A 23,830-nucleotide genomic window follows, 5' to 3' on the forward strand; every position below is an offset into this window, starting at 1 on the left:
ACGACTGAGGGTATTATGTTCAAACTTTCTGGGCTGGTTCTGCTTTTAAAATTTAACCAAATCAAAATAGCGTAAGTATATCCAAGCTATCAAAGAAAGTAAACAGATTTTTTTGCGAATGGTATCAAGTTTTCCATTTCAGATCAACTAGAGGAGGTATGAAACTAAATTAAACACTACTATTTGTGTCCAGATTTTTAAGAGGGTGTGTGTTGTTATAAATGGCTGAAAATTTTTCTCCATCATACAAATAGCAGGCCAAACTATAAATTCTTAAAAAAACGAAAAGATTTAAAGTATTATTTTCTTTTTCTCTGAAAAGACTATGTCAATATAAAACGAACAGAAATTAATTAAAAAAAACTTTTTCCACAAAATAGGTTTTTCAAAGAAAAGTAAAGAACTCCATTAAACAAAAAATGAACAAAAATAAAATCAAATAATCTACAAAGCGTGAAACTACCACAAAACAGTATCGATAAATAAAGGAAACCCAAAACGAACAGAAATTACAATAAATAACCGAGTCAAACTGAAAACGAGCAGGAATTAACATAAGTTGGGCTCGAAACCCCTATGCCTTCCCAAGGCCAGAACATAATTTGCATTTTACTGAAAAAAATACAAATGAATGTGCATTTTCAGTTTAATATACACATACTGATGTTTAGTAATCAAAATGTTAACATTCTTTGATTTATTAAAGTTTTAAAAGTAAAAACATTTATATTTTTTTCAGTAAAGTGCAAATTATGTTCTGGCCTTGGGAAGGCATATGGGTTTTGAGCCCAACTTATGTTAATTTCGGCACGTTTTGAGTTTGACTCGGTTATTTATTGTAATTTCTGTTCGTTTCGTTTTCTGTTTGTTCGGTGGGAAGGAGATACCTCAAAGGGGGCAATCTAATGCCAAAACATCCCGGATTTCACTAAGCCTTCAGATAAATAGAGAATTAGTTCTAAGGGAGAGACGAGGGGGGTGGGGGGGAGGGAGACATCGATGTATAAACCCCAGGGATGTAGCCAGGACTTTTGTTTAGGGGGGATTTTCTAGGAGGGGTGTAAAAACCAGAAGATGCATATTTACTTCCTTGTGATTTCTGGGAATATGTCTGGTCCATGCCGTTATAATGAAAGCAAGGAGTAACATTAAACAACAAAATGAGCAGAATTTTTCTTTATAGGAGGGGGACTGTCCCTTCCCCATCTACACTTCCACCTCATGGTCGCAGAAATTTCGGAGGGTGCTAATTAGATTAGAAATTGAGAGTTCTAGTTCTTTTTTTATAAGTCGAAAGTGATTGGAGACCAACCTGCCACAGGGGGGGGGGTGTTTTCCAGGGGGTTTGTTCCCCGGGGGTATTTTCTTCGGGGATTTTTTTCCGGGGAGGGGGAGTTAAACGCCGGCTCCCGAGCGTAACAGTACTGGAATAAACTGCAAAAAGTAATAGTAGTGGACACTTGCAATGTATACATACTTTTCAAAATTAGCTTCAAGGAGTTGAAACTTATAAGAAGCAGAAAAATAGTGATTGCAATGCTGATGTTTTTAATTTTTAAAACGGTCAATTTTTAAAATTGAGTAGAAGACATCCTCCTTCTACTTTTTATATATGGAAGAAATGAATATCCCGATTCCGTGATCTGTATGTTTATATCGAAGAAACGAATAATACTTAATGTGAAAAATATTTACCATATTTTAAGGAAACGGCTCTATTCAAGTTTCTATTCAAGGCTCTTTATTAGTTAAGCATACAGGCTTTACTAGCGCGCTTGCAGGCTGCGGAAGTTTTAGAAACTACACCAAACGTCCTAACATTGGAACCAACGGTCCCACAAGATTCTTTTTTTTTTTTTTTGTAAGTTAAAATACTTTTTCTTACTTTTGTCCTCAAGTTCTTTATAGTTTTCACTGGGTGTCAGGTTTCAGATAGAATGAGAGCTCGGCTTTTCATAAATGTACAAATTTTGACCATAAGCATTTCTAATATGGCATTTGCTATTATTTTTGGGGGGTAATTCCTCATCAACAGTTGGCTTATAATGCCAAATAAAGTCAATAAAAAAAACTTTTGTATGTAGTCTATTTAGCCCTAAGGCCTAAGGCCGTATTTAGCCCCCTCGTTCTCTCCTAATCGCATTAAATATTGTTTAAATAAAACTGGTAAAAGTGGAAACACTGGCCGAATCTTGAGTCCATCCAGCCTTAAACTTGTCTTTTGAAGACAAGAGTGCTTAAGTTTTAGATACGTTTTGGCTGATGTTCTGAAGCAAACTAATTTTTATTACTAAAAAAAGAAAAGAAAAAAAACACAAGAAGGGCTCAAAACTGGACAGCTCTCTAAATCGCTTAGTAATTGTATTACTGGTAGAATGCTTTAATTTGAGGTAGAATTTTGGCAATCTATTTGAAATGGCTGCCACAACGCCCTTCTTCGTAAGTGTTACTGAGAGTCTTAAATTCGTTTCAAACATTGTATTTAAGAAGAAAAAAAATCAGTAAAAACAAAACAGCTAGCGAATATTTTTGAACCAGTTGCGCAAATAAACAGGTCTTTCCAATAATCCACCCACCCTCCTCACAGGAAAATTTGGAAATGTATATAGGAACATACACTAGTTCAATATACAACTGCATTTAAAATTCTTTTTGCTTTACTCTATTGTCCATCAGATGTCACTTAAATGTACTGAGAAATAAAATTGTTGGCCACGCCCCTGGCCAGAATTTGCTTCCCAAAATCCTAACAACAAGCAAAAACACTAGCACTACTGCATTAATCTCCTCCTCCCCTTCACTTATCGCTGGTAAGTAAACTAGTTAAACCTGCCATCAAATCCTTGTCATGAAAGTAATTTTATTCCCTCTGCTTTTGTTTTGTATATATAAGGGAATTGCAGGGAATTCATTTGGAAGTTAGTTTCTAATTAATGAAGAGGTTTTAGGGTAAAGGAATGATGCTGTTCTTAGAAGATTGTTTTCATGTTCAAGAGTCATGTAAGGATTTGATGCAATTCGTTTCCAAGATTGGTAGGAAGCAGGCCGTATCCAGGATTTTCTTCGGGGGTGGGGGGGGGGGTTACAAAAGGATTTTTTTCGGGGGTTATAAAAGTTTTTTTTTCAAGAAAACTTTAAAAATGCATCAAAAAATTGTTTATATTCATTTTTGATACGTTTTTACGAGTCAAAAAATATTTCGAGAAGGAGGAGTTCTAAACCTCTAACCCCTTTGAATACGACCTTAGTAATGAACACTAGCCCCATAATAGGCTCCTTGAAATAAAAAACGCATATGCCAAGTCGCGAAAGATTGGCCCCAAAATTTCTTATTCCCAGGCTAAAAAACCTCAACAGTAGCTCTCTTATTAATTAATTCTAAAAACGAACTAGATAAAATCAAAGAAATTGGTACTAAAATCTGAAACATGCAGAAATTAAAGTCAAATGTGCAATGAACATAAATTACCACTATCAGTTAAGATCAAGCTTAAACCAAACAGAAATTACCACACCTAAACGTGGGGCTTTTTTCAGCTTTCTGATATTAAATAAAATGTTGGATTGGAATTTAAATTCTTGGCAAAATTTGTATATTCAGTCAAAATACCGAATCAGCCATTGTTTTGCATAATAACTTCGGAGTGGAGATTTTCAATTACAAAAATTGAAAACCTGCGTAATTTTTGGTCTTGTTTGACACTGCAGCCATCGAGCCTGATCTGTGGACAAGCTTGAATATAAACGCACCTTCAACCCCTCCCCATTTTATCAAAAGGCCCGGACATTTACTGCTCTGTTTATTATAACTGATAGTATTTTTTAAATAAGTACATACATCGATTTTCGTTTCATGTGTATCTTGTTGTTGTTTTGCGGTTGTTAGTTTCAAGTGAATCATAAAAAAAAACATTTTCGGCGTTTTTCCGGCGTCATTTTTGGGTGACAATACCAATAATTGCAGTAATTCATGCTTGCTTGAATTTAGCTGCATAATTTATTATAGCACCTGTTCGTTCCAGATTTCGTTTCTCTAATAATAATAATTTTGCTTACTTGGGTTTTGGCATTTAAATGAGCTAATTTCTTTTCATTCTGAGTATCGAACATGATTCTTCATAAGAAATAAAGTTTTTCATTTAATTTATTTTAAATATCTGCAAGGTTTGTTCAAAATAACGCTGAATAACGTAGTTTATGTAGCCAAAAATTCTTAAAGATTCAAAGATACCCATAAATATTTTTGGTGGGAGGGAGGGGGCAGGAATTTTTCTTCACAAAGGCAAGCTAGAAAAAAAACTTTGCTAACAAAGCGTGACATACTTCATTCTAGGCACAGTTTATAGAATTATTCAGTAAGTTTATCGCAGATCATTTCTGGTCTTCATTCTCGGTACAAACAAAAAGCTCCTCCCACTTCTTTCTGCATTAGCGGGTTAGTCTGTTTCTGTCAATCAATGAGAAATGGTTACAAAGTGCATTATTCGTAATTGCGAAAGCAGAAAAAAACTTGCTGAGCCAGCCAAGTGGTTTGCAAGTGTCCCTTCTCACAGGTATGACTTAATTTATATACAAATTATGACTTAATCTATTATTTACAAACAGTGGACTCAAATGATTGGCCTATGTAGGATTTTTTAAAAAAGGAGACGGGGGGTTGATGAAATTTGTGAAAATAAGGAATTTTTTCTTCTTCTAATAACTGATGGAATAGGTGAGATGGTTTCAGGGGCGGATCCAGGATTTTTTTAGGGGAGGGGGGCGAAAAGTATGTTGATCCTAACTTAAGTTAGGAGCAAGTTTAATTAATGCAAACTTGCGTTAATTGGGTAAATTACACTACTTTAGACTACTTTACGGGGGTAACCCTCGCCCCCCTGGATCCGCAACTGGATAGTTTATGATTTTTTTTCACGTCGTGATATTTATTTTCTCAGATTGTAGTTCCTGTGATATTTGAAAAGTCTAGTTACCTGTTTTGGCGGAGAGCCTAGATAAGACTAGTTTTGTTTTCAATCAATGTTTTCATATGAAATGGGCAGACCTTTCCTGAACTTTAAACAATAAACACCACTGTTTGAAAATCTTTGCACTTTGTGAATTTAGATAGCGATAAGGGTTCCTGATTGAGACCAATTTTAGGACTTCGGTTCTAATTATTGGTTGTTGTGGTAAAAGTTGTCACAATAGCCCCATCCAAGAAAATACCAAACGTCTGTTAAGAAGTATTTTTCGTAAAATTCTTAGGGAGTTTTCAGAAAATTGAAGGACATCACACATTTTAGTGGCAGATCCAAAATTTTACGGGGCTTTACGCTAGAAAAGCTCCTATTATAGAATATTCTTCCAGTTTGTTTACCCGAAAATAAATAAAATGCATTTCTTACTGCTGACTTTTACTTTACTGCTGACCTTTACTTTTCTTTAAAAAAAACTTTCTTTTTCGTAAAGTTTTCGTAGTCTATATATATATATATATATATATATATATATATATATATATATATATATATATATATATATATATATATATATATATATATATATATATATATATATATATATATATATATATATATATATATATATATATATATATATATATGTATGTGTGTATATGTATGTATATGTATATATATATATATATATATATATATATATATATATATATATATATATATATATATATATATATATATATATATATATATATATATATATATATATATATATATATATATATATATATATATATGTATATATATACATATTTATATCGGCGCGTACAAACAGCTCCTCTCATTTGATCTGCCATCAGCGGTCCAATTACCCTGGAACACGTATTTTGGCAGAAACTTTCTCAAAATGCCTTTTAAACCAACTTGAGACTTCAAAACCTATTTTTAATTCCTAAAAACATCTAATAATAACATTACACTACTAACTACCGATTTTCATGTATGTATTGGAATAAATTAATTTAAAATTAGTTTCTTCAAAATTAGTGTTCCAACGTTGAAGCCAAGTTTCGCGTCCAAGAGAAATCTGACTTGTCTACCCGTGAAAAGATATGATGCCGCTTATGTTTCTATCTGAAAAAACTTTCTCTGGAGCACTCGCACCCCGGTCCGGGTTTTTATAATTGGTGAATAGGGAATGATCATACTGCTAATTCTATAAACTGTGATTCTAGGTGTCACAGAATTTAGTGTTTTAGGGGTAGGGAGGATGTAAATAGGTTGCGGTTATGTCATGACTTTAGGCACCGTCTTTAGAGGGTTTACAGTTACATCCCGTTCCCTCTCAAATTAACTAAGATCAAGCGATTAATTCGATTTATTCCTCTCCCCCCCAATTTATCGCGCTCTCAAAATGTTTAGAAATTTTATTTTTTACAAAGTAGTCACATACTTTTTACTGACTCAAAAGAATAGTTACAAAATGGAGGTTTTGATTTCAAATTTATCCTCTTTGTGAAGCTTCACAATCAAAATTCCTCTTTGTGGAGCTCCACAATCGACAAATCCTTTTTTTAGAGCTCCAAAATCAATAATCCTCTTTGTGGAGCTACACAATCAACAATCTTTTCGATGGAGCTCCACAATCCTCTCTGTAGAGTGCCAAAATTAACAATACTCTTTGTGGAGTTCCTAGATCAAGATTCCTCTTTGTGGAGCTCCACAATCGACAATCCTTTTGTAGAGCTCCACAGCCAACAATCCTCTTTGTGGAGCTCCAAAATCAACAATCTTTTTTATGGAGCTCCGCAATAAAAAAATCCTCACAGTAAAGTGCCAAAATCAGCAATACCCTTTGTGGAGTTCCAAGATCAACAATCTTCTTTGTGGAGCTCCACAATCAACAATCCTCTCTGTGGAGCTATCAAAAACCTAAACCAACCTGAGATATATATTTAAGCTTTTCAATTCTTCTACTAAATCTATGTTGTATAACAAAGCCCCCTTTAGGTTACCACAGCCGAAATGCGTGATTGAAACTAACTGTGTGCTTCAAAGTAAAGAGGTTTTTTTTTTCAACTAAGCACAGTCAATCCTATGACTTATTTACAGTGAAGAATATCAAATGACAGGCATAAGAAAAGAACTGCGTTGCATACTCTATTGTGAGGCTAAAAAAAAAAAAAAAAAAAAAAAAAAAAAAAATCACCCAACACAAAATTAGAAGCTTATCTCTTACCCCCCCCCCCAAAGAAAAAGTCCCTAAAAGGGTCAACTCGATAACTCAGTAGACTCACTAAAACAATAACAGTGGATATACATTTATAAAGAGACATGACCCTTCCCCCCTTTACCTTTAATGGAATTCTGTTTCCATCTATACATGTAAAATAGTATAACATATATTTATTTCCAAAAACGCAATTAAACCGAAAAAAGAATATATTCTTAATAATTTACTTCTTGACGACAAAAAAAAGCCTAGCATCAGGCTTGAACCCGTAACATCGAAACGGGGAATATGGTCAGGTAGCCGGGCTTGTTAGTCGATTTTGTACATTCGGAATATGAATATACAACATATAAAAGGATTTTCTCCGAAGTTACTGACACTTGCCAATTATAAAAATAAATATTTATTTTCCTTTTCATGTCAATTTTACATCAAATTTAGCTATTGCACGCTGCGATTTTATCTTCTTCTCTGGAAGGATGAGGGAAATGAGATTTTTCGGAAAAGTCTATTTAAGACTAACTAAAAAAAACAAGTTTTTTTTTAACTGAAAGTAAGGAGCGACATTAAAACTTAAGACGAACAGAAATTATTCCGTATATGAAAGGGGCTGTCCCCTCCTCAACGCCCCGCTCTTTACGCTAAAGTTATTTATTGTTTTAAAAAATAAAGTTGTGAGACAGAGTCAAACTTTAGTGTAAAGAGCGAGGCGTTGACGAGGGGACAGCCCCTTTCATATATGGAATAATTTCTATTCGTTTTAAGTTTTAATGTCGCTCCTTACTTTCAGTTAAAAAAACTTGTTTTTTTTAGTTAATTTCTGAACGTTTTTGAATTAATGCAGCTTTGATTTTGGCTCACAGTACATGAATATTTAAAACGAAATTCGCATATTAATTTTCCTTTTTTTGGCTAATTGGTTTTCTCGAAATTTTGTTCTGACGTAACTTACGAATTAACTTACGTAACAAATTTCTATATTCGTATGTTTTTATTACGTATACTTGGGAGCTCACTCCCTAGTCAATAACTTGCCCTTTACTCTGGAGTTCGAATTCTGTTCTAATCCAAAACCCCTGAATCACAACGGCCGGTTAATTATAATAGATAGCTCTTTTGAAAGTAATAAAAATCTTTAGCTTAAAGAGCGAGGTATTGACTAGGGGGCGAACCCTCTCATATACGTAATAATTTCTGTTCGTTTTAAGTTTTAATGTTGCTCCTTAATTTCAGTTGAAAAAAAACTTGTTTTTTAATTTAATTTCTGATCGTTTCTTAAATAATGCTGCGAAGTCTGGTGCCCCCTTAATGGAAATGTTCCTTCCCCCAAGAAAATATCCTCCATGGAAAGATGCTCTCCCAAACCCTACTCCAACCCCGACCCCCACTAGAAAAAAATTCCTCCTGAAAACACCTGCATACTTCCCAATAACCAATAATATATGTAAACAATGGTCAAAGCTTATAACTTGCAGCCCTTCCCCCGGGAACTGTGGGGGATTAAGTCATTCTCAAAGACATATTAATTAGATTTTCGACTATGCTGAACACAATGGCTATCTCAAAATTTTTTATTGGGTGACTTCGGGAAAAAAATGAGCGTGGGTGGGGGCCAAGTTGCCCTTCAATTTTTTGGGTCACTTAAAAAAGTCACTAGAACTTTTAATTTCCGTTAGAATGAGCCCTCTCACGATATTCTAGGACTATTAGATCGATACGATCACCCCAGGGAAAATAAAAAAAGAACAAAAAAACAACAAACAAATTAACACGCATCCTTGATCTTTCTTCTGGCAAAAAATACAAAATTCCAAATTTTTGCAGATAGGAGCTTGAAACCTCTAGAATAGGGTTCTCAGATACGTTGATACTGATGGTGTAATTATCATTAGAGTTCTATGACTTTCAGGGGATGTTTCCTTGTTTTTTTCGAAAATAAGGCAAATTTTCTCAGGCGCGTAACTTTTGATGAGTCTAATTAAACTTGATGAAACTTATATATTTGAAATCAGCATAAGAAATCTGATTTTTCTGATGTATCTATTGGTATCAAAATTCCGTTTTCTAGAGTTTCGGTTACTATTGAGCCGGGTCGCTCCTTACTTACAGTTTGTTACCACGAACTGTTTGAAAATGAGATGAAAAGTTCTTTCTCTTTATTTAGAAGCCTCAAACTTGTTTTCCACGTGGTAAACTATCACCTGACTTGATTTTTGGAAACAAATAAACAAAACTGACTTGGTGAAAATTAATTACAGATTTCTAAAAAAGGAGTCTATACTTAAACATTATATATATTACAGAACAGTTGATCAAAGCAGTGCGAAATTTATGAAATCATTAGGCAAAGAAAGAACAATTTCAGAAAAAAAGCAAAACAACGGGTTTATGGCCAGAAGAAAGAAAGGAAAAGACGAAAAACACGAAAAGTGTTTCGGCTGTGGAAAACTAGGCGCCTTCAGCGCTAAAGATAGAAATAATCTAAGATATAACCAATTAAAAGAGAAAAGATAAAATTAACGTGCAAAATTTAAAATTAAAATCTAAATGTAAATAAAATCTAAATAAAATCTGTATATATATATATATATATATATATATATATATATATATATATATATATATATATATATATATATATATATATATATATATATATATATATATATATATATATATATATATATATATATATATATATACGTTACAGTAAAGTCTTAAACTTTTAAAGTAAAGTCTACAGCAAAGTAAAGTCTAAGTAAGTCTAAGTAAGTAAAGCAAAGCCTAAAGAAAACTGGGTCCGTAATGTAGGCAGTACCAACTAAATAATAAGCAATTAAACAATTTAGTATTTAGAAAATGAATTAATAAACATTTCCAGGAAAATATTTCACGCTTGATCAGGATGAGAGCTTAAATCCCCATCTACATTTCACATATTTAATTTGGACCAGCTTGATTATGATGGTTTTAGACTGTGGATGTGATGGTTTTATGAAATTTTACGTTAGCCTGGTGTTAATGATTATACTACAACGTAATGTAACTTATCCACTCAGCGTGACAAATTATGTACCTGGTATGAAAGCAGCTTTTGCTATTGCCCTTTATCACTGCATAAATATGCATATTTTAAAAATATGGACTTCACTAAAAAGCCTAAAATATTTTTACTGGGTCAGTCGACCTTTCCACTGCTTTTTAGCAAAAGTTTGTTTCCTTGACAAGAGTAACAACTCTTTCTTTTGAAACACATGACCGATCTGCGAATTTTATACTATTCTCCCAACAGAAAAGTAAACACCATAAAACGGTCGTTGCATAAACCGAGGAAATGAAATTTTGGCTTAGCCAAGGTGAATGACAATCCGATTGAATTAAAAATCGAGTTATGACTTTTTTCTATCTTTCAATAATATTTGGTCAAGTCTTGTCAAACAAAAATGCCCTCGTCTTATCGTACGTTATTTGCAGGCAGTAATTTTAAGAAGGTATGTCAAACATATCGTTGCTAATTCTACATAACCAGTCACATCCAGTTCTGCTTATTCGTCATCTATTTTCCCGTATCTCATTTGGTTAATGAAGCCCCTTAGAAGTATCAGCTTTATTTTTTCAAAATATCCCCTTCTCCCCTTTTTCAGTATAGTTATAAACGAGGAGTTGAAATTCCAGGGTGTCAATTCAAGGAAATGTATAGGAGCGGGGAATTTGGCTTTTTTCTGATTTTTCTTTCAATGAAAATACCAACAATGTGTTTCTCAAAATCTAAGGCGGGACGGGTCTAGGAATTGAACCACCCACACCCTTGTCTGACAACAAAATTGTTTTATCGTACCTTTCAAAGTAACAAGGCTTTCTTTGTGCAAATAGCTGATTTTTAGTGGCAACAAACAAACATACCCGTGGTACTTCTTCTTGCAAAAAAAAGCAAAATTCCTAATTTCTGTATATAGGAGTTTTAAATCTCTACAATAAGGTTCTCTGATATACTGAATCTGATGGTATGATTTTTATTGAGACTGCGACACTTTTCGAGGGTATTTCTCCCCGTTTTCAATAATTTGTCAATTTTATTTAGGTTCGTAACTTTTGACGGGTAACACTAAACTTGATGAACTTCTCATATTTAGAATAAGCATAAAAATTCGACTCTTTTGATGTAAATACTGCTATCAAGACTCGCTATCAAGACTCGCCTGAGACTCTAAGCGGGCGTGCCCAATAGGATAAAGGTCATTCGTTCGCCTGAGAGTACAAGCAAACCCAGTCCCCCGTTTTGCATAGAAGTCCAGTGGACATTGTCCGTCATTAGTCAACTAAAAAATCTCGATCGTCCCAATTACAATTCCAATAGGCTTTCCCAGTAAGCAAAGCTCATATAATGAGAAGAATTTTAGTTGCCCAATTGTCTTCAAAATCCTGAATTAAAATCTGTTGATTTTTAAATCAAAATCAGGTTGCCATCTAGCCATGGCTAATTGGAGAAAAACCCAAGATCGATAGTCTGAGTGAGAGGCAAAGCTGGCATAAACCTTTTTCAGAATTGTGTAAAATGATGTCATTTCACTTGTTGATAGATAAGGGGCGTTTTTTCACTCATCAATGTGCTAAAATCTTACATATTTTGTCCGAAAACGCTTAAAAGTAAAATCTTTGAACAAAGATCTTACATCTTTGGTCGTTTTTGTCCAAACGTCTTTCATCATTCTGCTCTGATCAGCGGTCTAAGAACAATGATGACTAGATCATCAAAGTTCTCTCATCATTGTTCTATAGGGCAAAACAGTGGCGGTCTTCACACTTTTTGCTAATATCAGTGAGCTGTAAGATCTTAGAACAAGGATGAGTTAAAAAACGATAATCTTTGCACAAAGATGTAAGATCTTAGTGCTAAAAAAAGGGCCTATAGTCTATCATCCATCCATCCTAGGGCCAAACTAACGTAGATGGTCATGGAATAACGGTAATTCAAATAGTCTATGAATTTCTATGAACCAAAACTACAGCCTTAGTTTTTTTTTAGAGTTGTTTTTTTGTTTTTTGTGTAGTTTTTTTTGAGAGTTGAGTGTTGTCAAAACTGTCTTTTTCGAGTTTCGGTTACCATTCAGCCACGGAGCTTCTTACCTACAGTTCATAACCACTAACTGTTTGATATTTGAACAGTGCCTATGGCTCACAATTTACTAAGCCATAGTGGCTTCGATACCAGCATTATCTTCTGACTATATGGATACCCTTTTTTAGTATCGATGTCTAAAATCCACCATGCTGTGAAGAAAACCCAAAAATAGTACATAGAAAGGGAGTGACAATCAGAAAATAAACCCGCAATTGTGCTCATTCTTCTAAAAAAATTTCGTGATTTTGTAGACTTGAACTTGAAATATCTGCTTTTGAAAATTTAAATGCGCTGAACTGATGGCATAATTATCATTACCCCCTCCCACTCTAGACAATATATTCCCCCCTTTTTTTACATTATGCAATCTTTTTATGAAAATATCTTTTGATGGGTAATTTTAAACTTGACAAGTTTTAAATGCCTGAAACCAATATAAACAGCGTATTTTTCATGAATATATTATTGTAGCTTCTGTTTATGGTTTCGACTACTGTTGACAAGAGTTGCTCTTTACTTAACGCTCGTTACAGCAACCGATTTGATAAGGAAGACAAGCCATAATTTGGACAAAAAATATTTCAGGATTTTTAGCTCAGATGCAAACTCAAACAATTCTAGGCAAAAATAGCAAATGAAGCCAAATCATTTAACTTTTCTAATTTAAACCCTCACGAATAATCAGCATGCCCAAAAAGTTTAAAACCAAATTTTCCATTAAAACAATGACGATTTTATATAACATATTTGATTTTGACTAGGGTGGTTTATCTTTCTATACTCGAACTGAATTGGTTAAGATTTCATGTATAAACACATACCCCTCCCCCACCTTGTGGGCTAACTGAAGGGGTTAAAAATTTTATGTTCCAAGGTAACTGGAAAAGAAATGTCAACAATTTTATAGTCAAAACATGCGTCGAATAGTGTTTTAAATTACCATTCCGTAACGTTAGCAGCTTTACATAAGAATGTAAAACGGTCTATAATTGGTCTGCTAAAAATAACTCACCAATCAGAGAAATGTTTATATTTTTACGGGTATTATGTAAATCAGTATAATAGGTATGCTTAGCCAATGTGGAACCACTGTAAAGCGTTCATTATTGCCAAAAAATTACGCTACTATTGCTATTGCATTCTGTTTAACAATTTAAAGTTGGTGTTTCCGATTTATTGTTCAAAGGAGGCGCCCTTCAGTGAACAAAACTACAGAGTGCGTCAACATATTTATACCTATGCCAATAAAATAGGTCCTAATTGCAACTAAGCAAACATCAAAACCCTTGACAAAGGAAACATCAAAAATATTCCTTCATCTCAATTCGATTCATTTCTCTCTCTTTACCATGGTAACGACACGAAAAGATTAATTGAACTCGAAACAAAAGGAAAAAAGCACTGAGACAGAAAAACAAGAAAATGAAAATCTTCAATTTTCTCCTTTTGTTCTGACACCCACGGAAACTAACATTGCACTTTTATTAAATCCATTAGCAGTAGAGTTTTTGATTTGTAATTGGCTGCAAGTTTCAGAACACAATGAATTTTATCTTCCAAGGTCTTAGAAAGGGTTTGTCAAGGGTTTCAGTGATCCGGGGCCCATTCTTTTCAAAGTCTTTATTTTTCGTGCATCTTTTATTGTACATAACATTAATAGATCCCTCAACAATAAGTTATCCCCCTCCCACGAATTTGAATTCAATCTATACCACATGTATTTTAAACCGACTCCAGCTGAGTATCCAGCCCTTATCTCAAATTACACTAAGCGCCATTTACATGGAGCGAAAAAGACACTTCATTCCGTTTCAAGTTTTAATTGGCTGTCTTCCCATGTAGTATAGGTTCTCACCTTACTATGTTAGATGACTCCTTATATCCACAGCCTCTAACAGAGCTCCTGTTACAGAGATCTCAGAAACTAGAATGAAACTACTTTTCAAACTCAACGTTCTCGGGAGTAACAGTAAGATTTCCAGCCATACTGAAGGCGAATCAATAGGATGTGCTCATCCAGTCAATTCAGATGATCGGAAGTGGCCTAGATTTATTGTCTCCGATATTAAATTGAACTTCAGTATCTCCAAGTGGAAAACAAGTCGTTAAATCTGTTTTTCGGAGTAGGAAGGCAAATCTATTAGGTCAGAATAACGCTAAGTCAATATATTTATTTTCTAAAGCTATTTATCTTAAAACTTTTACCGCAAAAACAGTGCTAGGAATACTCGTGAAACAAGTCATAATAGCAGGATCAAAGAACATTTGGAACCCAAGAGTGGAAACTGGTGCTAGTGCCGAGGAGAAAAATCATCAGCGCCACCGTGCGTCTGGCTCTCCATGCTTGTCGGTTCATATACCCTAAATGCAGAGGAGGGTAAAGGAAGAAGAGTTCTGTCTCCATTAGGCTTAACAGCTGAATGTCAACTATTCTACTTAACCTGCCAAGATTTCCAACGCTAACTTAAACCTGCTTTATGCAGAATGGACTTCGACTTGAAAAATTTTTGAAAATAAAAAATGCTGATTAATTTTCCCTTGCCAAGAAAATCAGCTTTAAAGATTAGTTATAACATATACCAAATTCTCTACTTTTTTAATGAAGTAACTAGGCGCTACACTGTAAGTGAGTCACGTTTTTTTCTAATCCCTATCTACCCATGTTAAGTTGCCCAAGATCCAATTCATATAAATTTATCCTCCTCTTTGAGCAGGACTACGAGCAATACTCGAAAGAAACGAAACATTTCCGACTTCGTGAGTTGTGATTTATATATTTTTTCCCTAGGGCTGTATCACGTTCAAAGATACACATCACAATTTTCAAGCCCGTCAGCCAACATTGCACCCAAGAAAAGGGGCTTTTGGTGTCGGTCCCGTGAAACCACAATATTTTGACGCAGTCCCAAAAGTAGTTATACTGTTCCACAGAGACACCCCCCCCCCGCGAAGTAGTCTCGCGCATCTGCCATATATCCTTATGATTTGACTAAACATTTGATTTTTGCCACATTTTAAATAAAAAACAAGTTTTTTTTTAACTGAAAGTAAGGAGCAACATTAAAACTTAAAACGAACAGAAATTATTCCGTATATGAAAGGGGGTTTCCCCTCCTCAACGCCTCGTTCTTTACGCTAAAGTTTGACTGCGTCTCACAACTTTATTTTTTAAAACAATAAAAAACTTTAGCGTAAAGAGCGAGGCGTTGAGGAGGGGACAGCCCCTTTCATATACGGATTAATTTCTGTTCATTTTAAGTTTACTTTCAGTTAAAAAAAACTTGATTTTTACTTAATTTTTGAACGTTTCTTGAATTAATGCAGGTTTTGATTTTGGCTCACCGTACATGAATAATTAAAAAAAAATTGCATACTAGTTTTAATTTTATTTGCTTAAATGGCTTTCTCGAAAGTTGTTTAATTTTATTTACGAACGTTTTTACTAGTAATAAATAACGTAACTTACGAATTAACTTACGTAACAAACTTCTATATACATATATTTTTAATACATATATTAGGGGACTCACCCCCTAGTCAATACCTCGCTCTTTACGCTAAAGTTCAAATTTTGTTCCAATTCTGTAAAAATTACCACTTAATCACAAAGGCCGTTAATTAGAATAAATAACTCTTATGAAATGACTAAAAAATCTTTGGCGTAAAGAGCGAGGTATTGAAAAGGGGGCGGACCCAATCATAAACATAATAATTTCTGTTCATTTTAAGTTTTGATGTTACTCCTTACTTTCAGTTGAAAAACGTTTTGTTTAATTTAATTTCTGATTGTTTTTTTTAAATAATACTGGGAATTCTGGTGCCCCCTTCATAGCAATGTCCCATCCCCCATGATAACTACCTCCATGGAAAGATCCCCCCCACATAACCCCCGATCTCCCCCCCCCCGCTACCAGAACAATCCCCCCTGAAAATGTCTGTATACTTCCCAATAACCAATACTATATGTAAACACTGGGTAAAGTTCAAAACTTTCAGCTCTCCCCCCGGGGACTTTGAGGGATTAAGTAATCCTAAAAGATATATTTATTATATTTTTGACCATGCTGAACAAAATGGCTGTCTCAAAATTTTGATCGGGTAGCTTTGGGAAAAAATGAGCGTGGGAGGGGGACTAGTTGCCCTCCATTTTTTACGGTCACTAGAACTTTTATTTTTCCTTCAAATGAGCCCTCCCATGATATTCTAGGACCACTGGGTCAATACGATCACCCCTAGGGAAAAACAAAACAAAAAAAAAAGCAAAAAACAAATAAACACGTATCCGTGATCTTTCTTCTGGCAAAAAATACAAAATCCCAATTTTTACAGATAGGAGCTTGAAACCTCTACAGTAGGGTTCTATGTTACGCTGAATCTGATGGTATGATTTTCATTAAGGTTCTAAAACTTTTAGGGGGTGTTTCCCTCTTTTTTCTAAAATCAGGCAAATTTTCTCAAGCGTAACTTTTAATGGGTAGGACTAAACTTGATAAAATTTATTTATTTTAAATCAGATTCTTTTGATGTATCTATTGGTATCAAAATTCCGTTTTTTAGAGTTTCGGTTACTATTGAGCCAGGTCGCTCCTTACTTACAGTTCGTTACCACGAACTGTTTGATAAGAGATCTAAAGCCGAAATGGCCAGCCACGACAAAACAAAGAGATGAATATGAAGATGACAAACGGGTCTATGGCCAGTAAAGGAAAACGAAGAGAACGAAAAATCAAACGAATATTTTGCCCGTATGCAACAAGGCGTCTTCAGCGTAGAGAAAAAAAACAACGAAATTGGAAACTAAAACTAAAAGAACTATAACAAAAAATATATATATAACTAAAACAGACTAACTAAGATATATAATATACAATTACTCACCAATACAATTGCTAGCTACCTTCAAGAAACCAGAAAAGTAATTATACACTGTATATGTCAGTAATTGTACATTATATATTTTAGTTAGTCTGTTTTAGTTTTATATATATATTTTTTTTAGTTTTAGTTTCTAGTTTTTATTTCTCTATGCTGAAGACGCCTTGTTGTATATGGGCAAAATATTCGTTTATTTTTGTTTTCTTCGTTGTCCTTTACTGGCCATAGACCCTTTTGTCATCTTCATATTCATCTCTTTTTTTTTGTCGTGAGTAGTAGAATGCTAATATGGAATTTGCCAACGCCCCTGTACCAAACAGGTTTTTGGTAGGTATAATCTGGTTTGGTAGGTACAATCTGGTTAGGTGGGTATAATCATATTGCCTATTCAAAGGTAGTGTGCAATTGAAACTGTATCAATTATTTTATTCCAGTTTTTCTAAACCAGTATTGTCTATAACTTAATTTACGTAGATTAAACTTCCGATGGTTAAGAAGGCGTAACGGGTAATTAAAGTATGAGGAATGGGATGTTATAATTAGAATGGTTTTAAGTTGAAAATTGTGACGTAAAAATAACTCTATTTGCGAATTTTTTGCGAAAAGGTATTTGCGTGAAGGTATTGCGTTGGTTAAGAAAGCGTAACGGGTAATTAAAGTATGAGGAATGGGATGTTATAATTAGAATGGTTTTAAGTTGAAAAGTGTGACGTAAAAATAACTCTATTTGCAAATTTTTTGCGAAAACGTATTTGCGTAAAGGTATTGCGTTGGTTAAGAATGCCTCACGGGTAATTAAAGAATGAGGAATGGGATGCTTGAATCAACAATACAAAGAATATGCTCAGATACTTAATAGATTTGACGCCTACAAGAGACATTATTAAAAGGTATTCAATAGCTTAATTGAAAAGTAACGATAGAATGGCATTGTGACTTGACTTAGCTTTACCTCTCCGATGCGGTATGTATAATACACAAGTAACGTTTGAACAGTATTGTCAATTGACCAAGAACTGGAGGACCTGTGTTTGGAGAGATAGGAGGGGATTGGAGGGTTGAGTTACACTAGGCTACAGTTACCGCGAGTACAGGTACACGGGGGTTTTGGTACTACGGGGGATCAGTAACATAGTGGGGGCAGTTGCCCGGGAGTTGAGTTAAATGGGGATTGAGTGCCACGAGAGTTATGCTTTGTCGCTGTTTAGTTTGTCACAGTTACATTCTCTTGATCTTTCAAAGTTCACTTTTGTTTTTAGTTACAAGGGGGGTTCAGTTGCACGGGGGTTGAGTTAAATGGGGATTGAGTTCCACGAGAGTAATGCTTTGTCGTGGTTTAGTTTGTCACAGTTACTCTCTTTGGGCTGTTTGTGTTTCTTTGGGTTGTGTGTGTCTCTTTGGGCTGTGTGTCTCTTTGGGGTGTTTGAGTCTTTTTGATCTGTTTATGTTTCTTTGGGCTGTTTGAGTCTTTTTGGTCTGTGTTTGTCTCTTTGGGGTGTTGGTCTTTTTGGGATGTGTTTGTTTCTTTGAGGTGGTTTCTTTGGGTTAAGTGTGTCTGATTGGGATTTGTGTTTCATTTGGATATACGGATCTTTCTATAGGATGTTTTTATATCTTATTGACAGTGTGTGTCTATTTGTGCTATTTGTGTCTATTTGTGGCATTTGAATCTTTTGGTCTGTATGTGTCTGTATGGGCGTTTTTTTATAGTTGGGGTGGGTGTGTGTGTGTCTTTTAGCTTTGTGTGTATATTCGGACTGTGTGTCTCTGTATCCTATGTGTGTGTCTATTTGGGATGTGTGTGTTTCTTTAGTATGTTTGTCTCTTTGGACAGTTTCAATCTTTTTGGTCTGTGTGTGTCTCTTTTGGCTTTTTGTGTCGTTTTGGGCTTTGTGTGTCTCTGTTGGATGTGTGCGTCTCTTTGGGCCGTGTGCATCTCTTTGAGCTGTATGTGTCTCTTGGGCTGTTTGAGTCATTTTTGGTCTGTGTGTGTTTCTTTTGGCTGTTTGTGTCTCTTAGAGGCCATGTGTGTCTCTTTGGGCAATGTGTGTCTCTTTGGGGTGTTTGAATCTTTTTGGTATGTATGTGTCTGTATGGGCGTTTTTTTTATATTTGGGCTGTGTGTGTTTCTCTTTTGGCTTTGTATGTCTCTTAGGACTGTGTGTATGTCTATTTATCCTATGTGTGACTCTTTTGGCTGTGTGTGTCTGTTTAGTCTGTGTGTTTCTTTGGGCAGTTTGAATCTTTTTGGACTGTGTCTGTCTCTTTTGACTGTTTGTGTCGTTTTGGGCTTTGTGTCTCTATGTTGGATGATTGCATCTTTTTGGACCCTGTACGTCTCTTTGAGCTGTATGTGTCTCTTTGGGCTGTGGATGTCTCTTTGTGATGTGTGTCTCTTTAGGCTGTGTGTGTCTCGTTGGACTGTGTGTCTTTTTTTGGGGTGTCTGAGTCTTTTTGAGAAACACAACCCAAAGAGACAAACACAGACCTAAAAGACTCAAACAGCCCAAAGAGACACATACAGACTAAAAAGACACAGACATCCCAAAAAGACACACAGTCCAACGAGACACACACAGCCTAAAGAGACACACATCACAAAGAGACACCCACAGCTGAAAGAGACACATACAGCTCAAAGAGACGTACACGGCCCAAAGAGACGCACACATCCTAAAGAGAGAGACAAAGCCAAAAACGATACAAACAGACAAAAGAGACACACACACAGACAATAAAGATTCAAAGTGCCCAAAGAGACACACAGCCTAAAGAGACACACACAGCCCAAAGAGACACACACAGGCCAAATAGACACAAACAGCACAAAGAGAAACACACAAAGAATAAAAAGACTCAAACAGCCCATAGAGACACACAGCCCAAAGAGACACACACAGCCTAAAGAGAGACAAACAGACCAAAGAGACACAGACAGCAAAAAGAGAAACACAACCCAAAGAGACAAACACAGACCTAAAAGACTCAAACAGTCCAAAGAGACAAATACAGACCAAAAAGACTCAGACACCCCAAAAAGACACACAGACCAACGAGACACACACATCCTAAAGAGACACATATCACAAAGAGACACCAACAGACGAAATAGACAAATCCAGCTCAAAGAGACGTACACGGCCCAAAGAGACATACCTCTAACAGAGAGACAAAACGAAAGACAAGATATAAACATAAAATAGAGACACACACAGAGACCAGAAAGATTCAACGAGTCAAAAGAGACACACATCCCCCAGAGAGACATAAACCCCCAAGAGACACACAAAGGCTAAAGAGACAAACACACAGGCCAAAGAGACACACAAAGCCCAAAGAGACACACACACAGCCCAAAGAGACAAAAAAACGTCCATACAGACACATACATACCAAAAAGATTCAAACACCCCAAAGAGACACACATTGCCCGAAGAGACACACATGCCCTCTAAGAGACACAAACAGCCAAAAGAAACAAACACATACCAAAACAACTCAAACAAATCAAGAGACACATACAGCTCAAAGAAGTGAACAGTGCCCAAAGAGACGCACACAACCAACAGAGACACGCACACCCCAAAGTGACACAAAAAGCCAAAAGATACACACCAAGACCAAAAACACTCAAACAGCCAAAAGAGCCAATCACCCTATAGAGACACACACAGCACAAAGAGACACACACACAGCCTAAAGAGACACACACATCACTAAGAGACGCACAAAGCACACAGAGACACACACACCGCCCAAAGAGAAACACCCAGCCAAAAGAGACACACACATACCAAAATGAAACAAACAGCTCAAAGAGACAAAAAAACAGACCAAACAGACTCAAACCGCACAAAGAGACACACAACCCAAAGGGGCACATACAGACACAAGAGACACAAACAGCTCAAAGAGACACAGACAGCCCAAAGAGAAACACAACCCAAAGAGACAAACACCGACCAAAAAGACTCAAACACCCTAACGAGACACTTACAGACCAAACACACTCAGACATCACAAAAAAAGACATACAGCACAAATATACACAAACATAATGGAGACACCCACAGCACAAATTTACACCACCATTCATAACAGAAATATGCATACAAGATAAATGTACACGGCCCAATAAGATGCAAACCACAAACAGAGAGACACACAGACAGCAACGACGCCCAGAGTCAAAAGAGACACACACAGACCATAAAGATTAAAACTTCACATATAGAAAAACATAAAAAAGAGACACACACAGCCAAAATAGAAAAAAAAAGGAAAAATAGAAAACAAACAATACCTATGATAAACAAAACCACAAACGAGAAACACCCCCCCAAAACATCGAAAAAACACGCCCATACAGACACATAAATACCAAAAAGATTCAAACATCCCCAAAAAGACAAACGTTGCCCAAAGAGACACACATGGCCTCTACGAGACACAAACAGCCAAAAGAAACACACACAGAACAAAAATGACTCAAACAGCCCAAGAGACACATACAGCTCAAAGAGATGCACACGGCCCAAAGAGACGCACACATCCAACATAGACAGACAAAGCCCAAACCGGCACAAAAAGCCAAAAGAGACACACACTGACCAAAAAGAATCAAACTGTCCAAAGAGACACATATCCTCAAGAGACACAAACAGCCCAAATACACAAATACACAGCCTACAGAGACACACACATTCATAATAGACACACAACGCCCAAAGACACACACACACCCCGCCAAAAGAGACAAACACGCCCATACAGACACATACAAACCAAAAGATTCAGACGCCCCAAAGAGACACACAAAGCCCAAAGAGACACACACGGACCCTAAGAGACACAAACATCCAAAAGAAAGACACACAGATCAAAATGACACAAACAGCCCAAAGAGACACACATAGCCCAAAGAGACACACACCGACCATAAGAGACACAAACAACCAAAAGAAAGACACAAAGATCAAAATGACACAAACAACCCAAAGAGACACACATAGCCCAAAGAAAAACAAACACCCCAAAGAGACACAAACACCACAAAGACACAAAAACACAGCAAAAAGAATCAAACAGCCCAAAGAAACAAAAACAGAACAAAAAGACTCAAACACCCCAAAGAGACACACAGCCCAAAGAGACACACACAACCCAAAGAAACACAAACAGCCCAAAGAGAGTAACTGTGACAAACTAAACCACGACAAAGCACTACTCTCGTGGAACTCAAGCCCCATTTAACTCAACACCCTGTGCAACTGAACCCCCCATGTAACTAAAATCAAAGTGAACATTGAAAGATCAAAAGAATGTAAATGTGACAATCTACACCACGACAAAGCACTACTCTCGTGGACCTCAAGCCCCAGTTAACTCACCCCCCGTGCAACTGAGCCCCCCATGTAACTGGACCCCTGTATAACCGAAACCCCCGGGTAACTGTAACCCCTTTAACTGAACCCTCGTGCAACTCAACCCTCCATGCAACCCATCCCCCTCAAAACACTTTTCAGCCATTTCTTTTTAAATTGACAATACTTTTCAAACGTTACTTGTGTATTATACAGACCACATCGGAGAGGTAAAGCTAGGTTAAGTCACAATGTCATTCTATCGTTACTTTTCAATTAAGCTATTGAATACCTTTTACTAATGTCTCTTGTAGGCGTCAAATCTATTAAGTATCTGAGCATATTCTTTGTATTGTTGATGCAAGCATCCCATTCCTCATTCTTTAATTACCCGTGAGGCATTCTTAACCAACGCAATACCTTTACGCAAATATCTTTTCGCAAAAAATTCGCAAATAGAGTTATTTTTATGTCACAATTTTCAACTTAAAACCATTCTAATTATAACATCCCATTCCTCATACTTTAATTACCCGTTACGCTTTCTTAACCAACACAATACCTTCACGCAAATACCTTTTCGCAAAAAATTCGCAAATAGAGTTATTTTTACGTCACAATTTTCAACTTAAAACCATTCTAATTATAGCATCCCATTTCTCATACTTTAATTGCCCGTTACGCTTTCTTAACCATCGGAAGTTTAACCAACGTAAATTAAGTTATAGACAATACTGGGTTAGAAAAACTGGAATAAAATTATTGATACAGTTTAAATTGCACGCTACCTTTGAATAGGCAATGTGATTATACCCACCTAACCAGATTGTACCTAACAAACCAGATTATACCTACCAGAAACCTGTTTGGTACAGGAGCGTTGGCAAATTCCATATTAGCATTCTACTGTCGAGGCTGGCCATTTCGGCTTTAGATCCCTTATCAAACAGTTCGTGACCATTTTTGACCATGCTGAACAAAATGGTTGTCTCAAAATTTTGATCGGGTTGCTTTGGGAAAAATGAGCATGGGAGGGGGCCTAGTTGCCCTCCATTTTTTGCGGTCACTTAAAAAGGCCACTAGAACTTTTATTTTTCCTTCAAATGAGCCCTCCCATGATATTCTAGGACCACTGGGTCAATATGATCACCCCTAGACTTCTAGCCTTGGGCTAGAAGTTTACTGTCTCCCATCTTGAAAAGAAAGATAATCGTGTTTATGCAAGGAAAACACTAATTGGTCCTGTTTTTATTCCTAAGCGCTACTGGAAGAGCGTATA

General features: G+C 35.8%; 1 protein-coding gene across 2 annotated transcripts in view; it reads right to left on the bottom strand.

The window, feature by feature from the left end:
- The window catches only part of LOC148949603 (uncharacterized), a 249,687-nt gene extending 235,439 nt beyond the window's left edge, over positions 1–14,248 (bottom strand). For both annotated transcript variants that reach the window (XM_089093036.1, XM_089093038.1), the window contains exon 1: positions 14,169–14,248. The gene's annotated coding sequence lies outside the window, so the exon portion shown is untranslated. The remainder of the gene's footprint in view (positions 1–14,168) is intronic.
- Between the last annotated feature and the right edge of the window lie 9,582 nt (positions 14,249–23,830).

This window comes from Artemia sp. Qi Xiang Cuo, chromosome 8, assembly GCF_049724085.1.
Source record: "Artemia sp. Qi Xiang Cuo chromosome 8, ASM4972408v1, whole genome shotgun sequence".
In the NCBI taxonomy this organism is placed as follows: Eukaryota; Metazoa; Arthropoda; class Branchiopoda; order Anostraca; family Artemiidae; genus Artemia; species Artemia sp. Qi Xiang Cuo.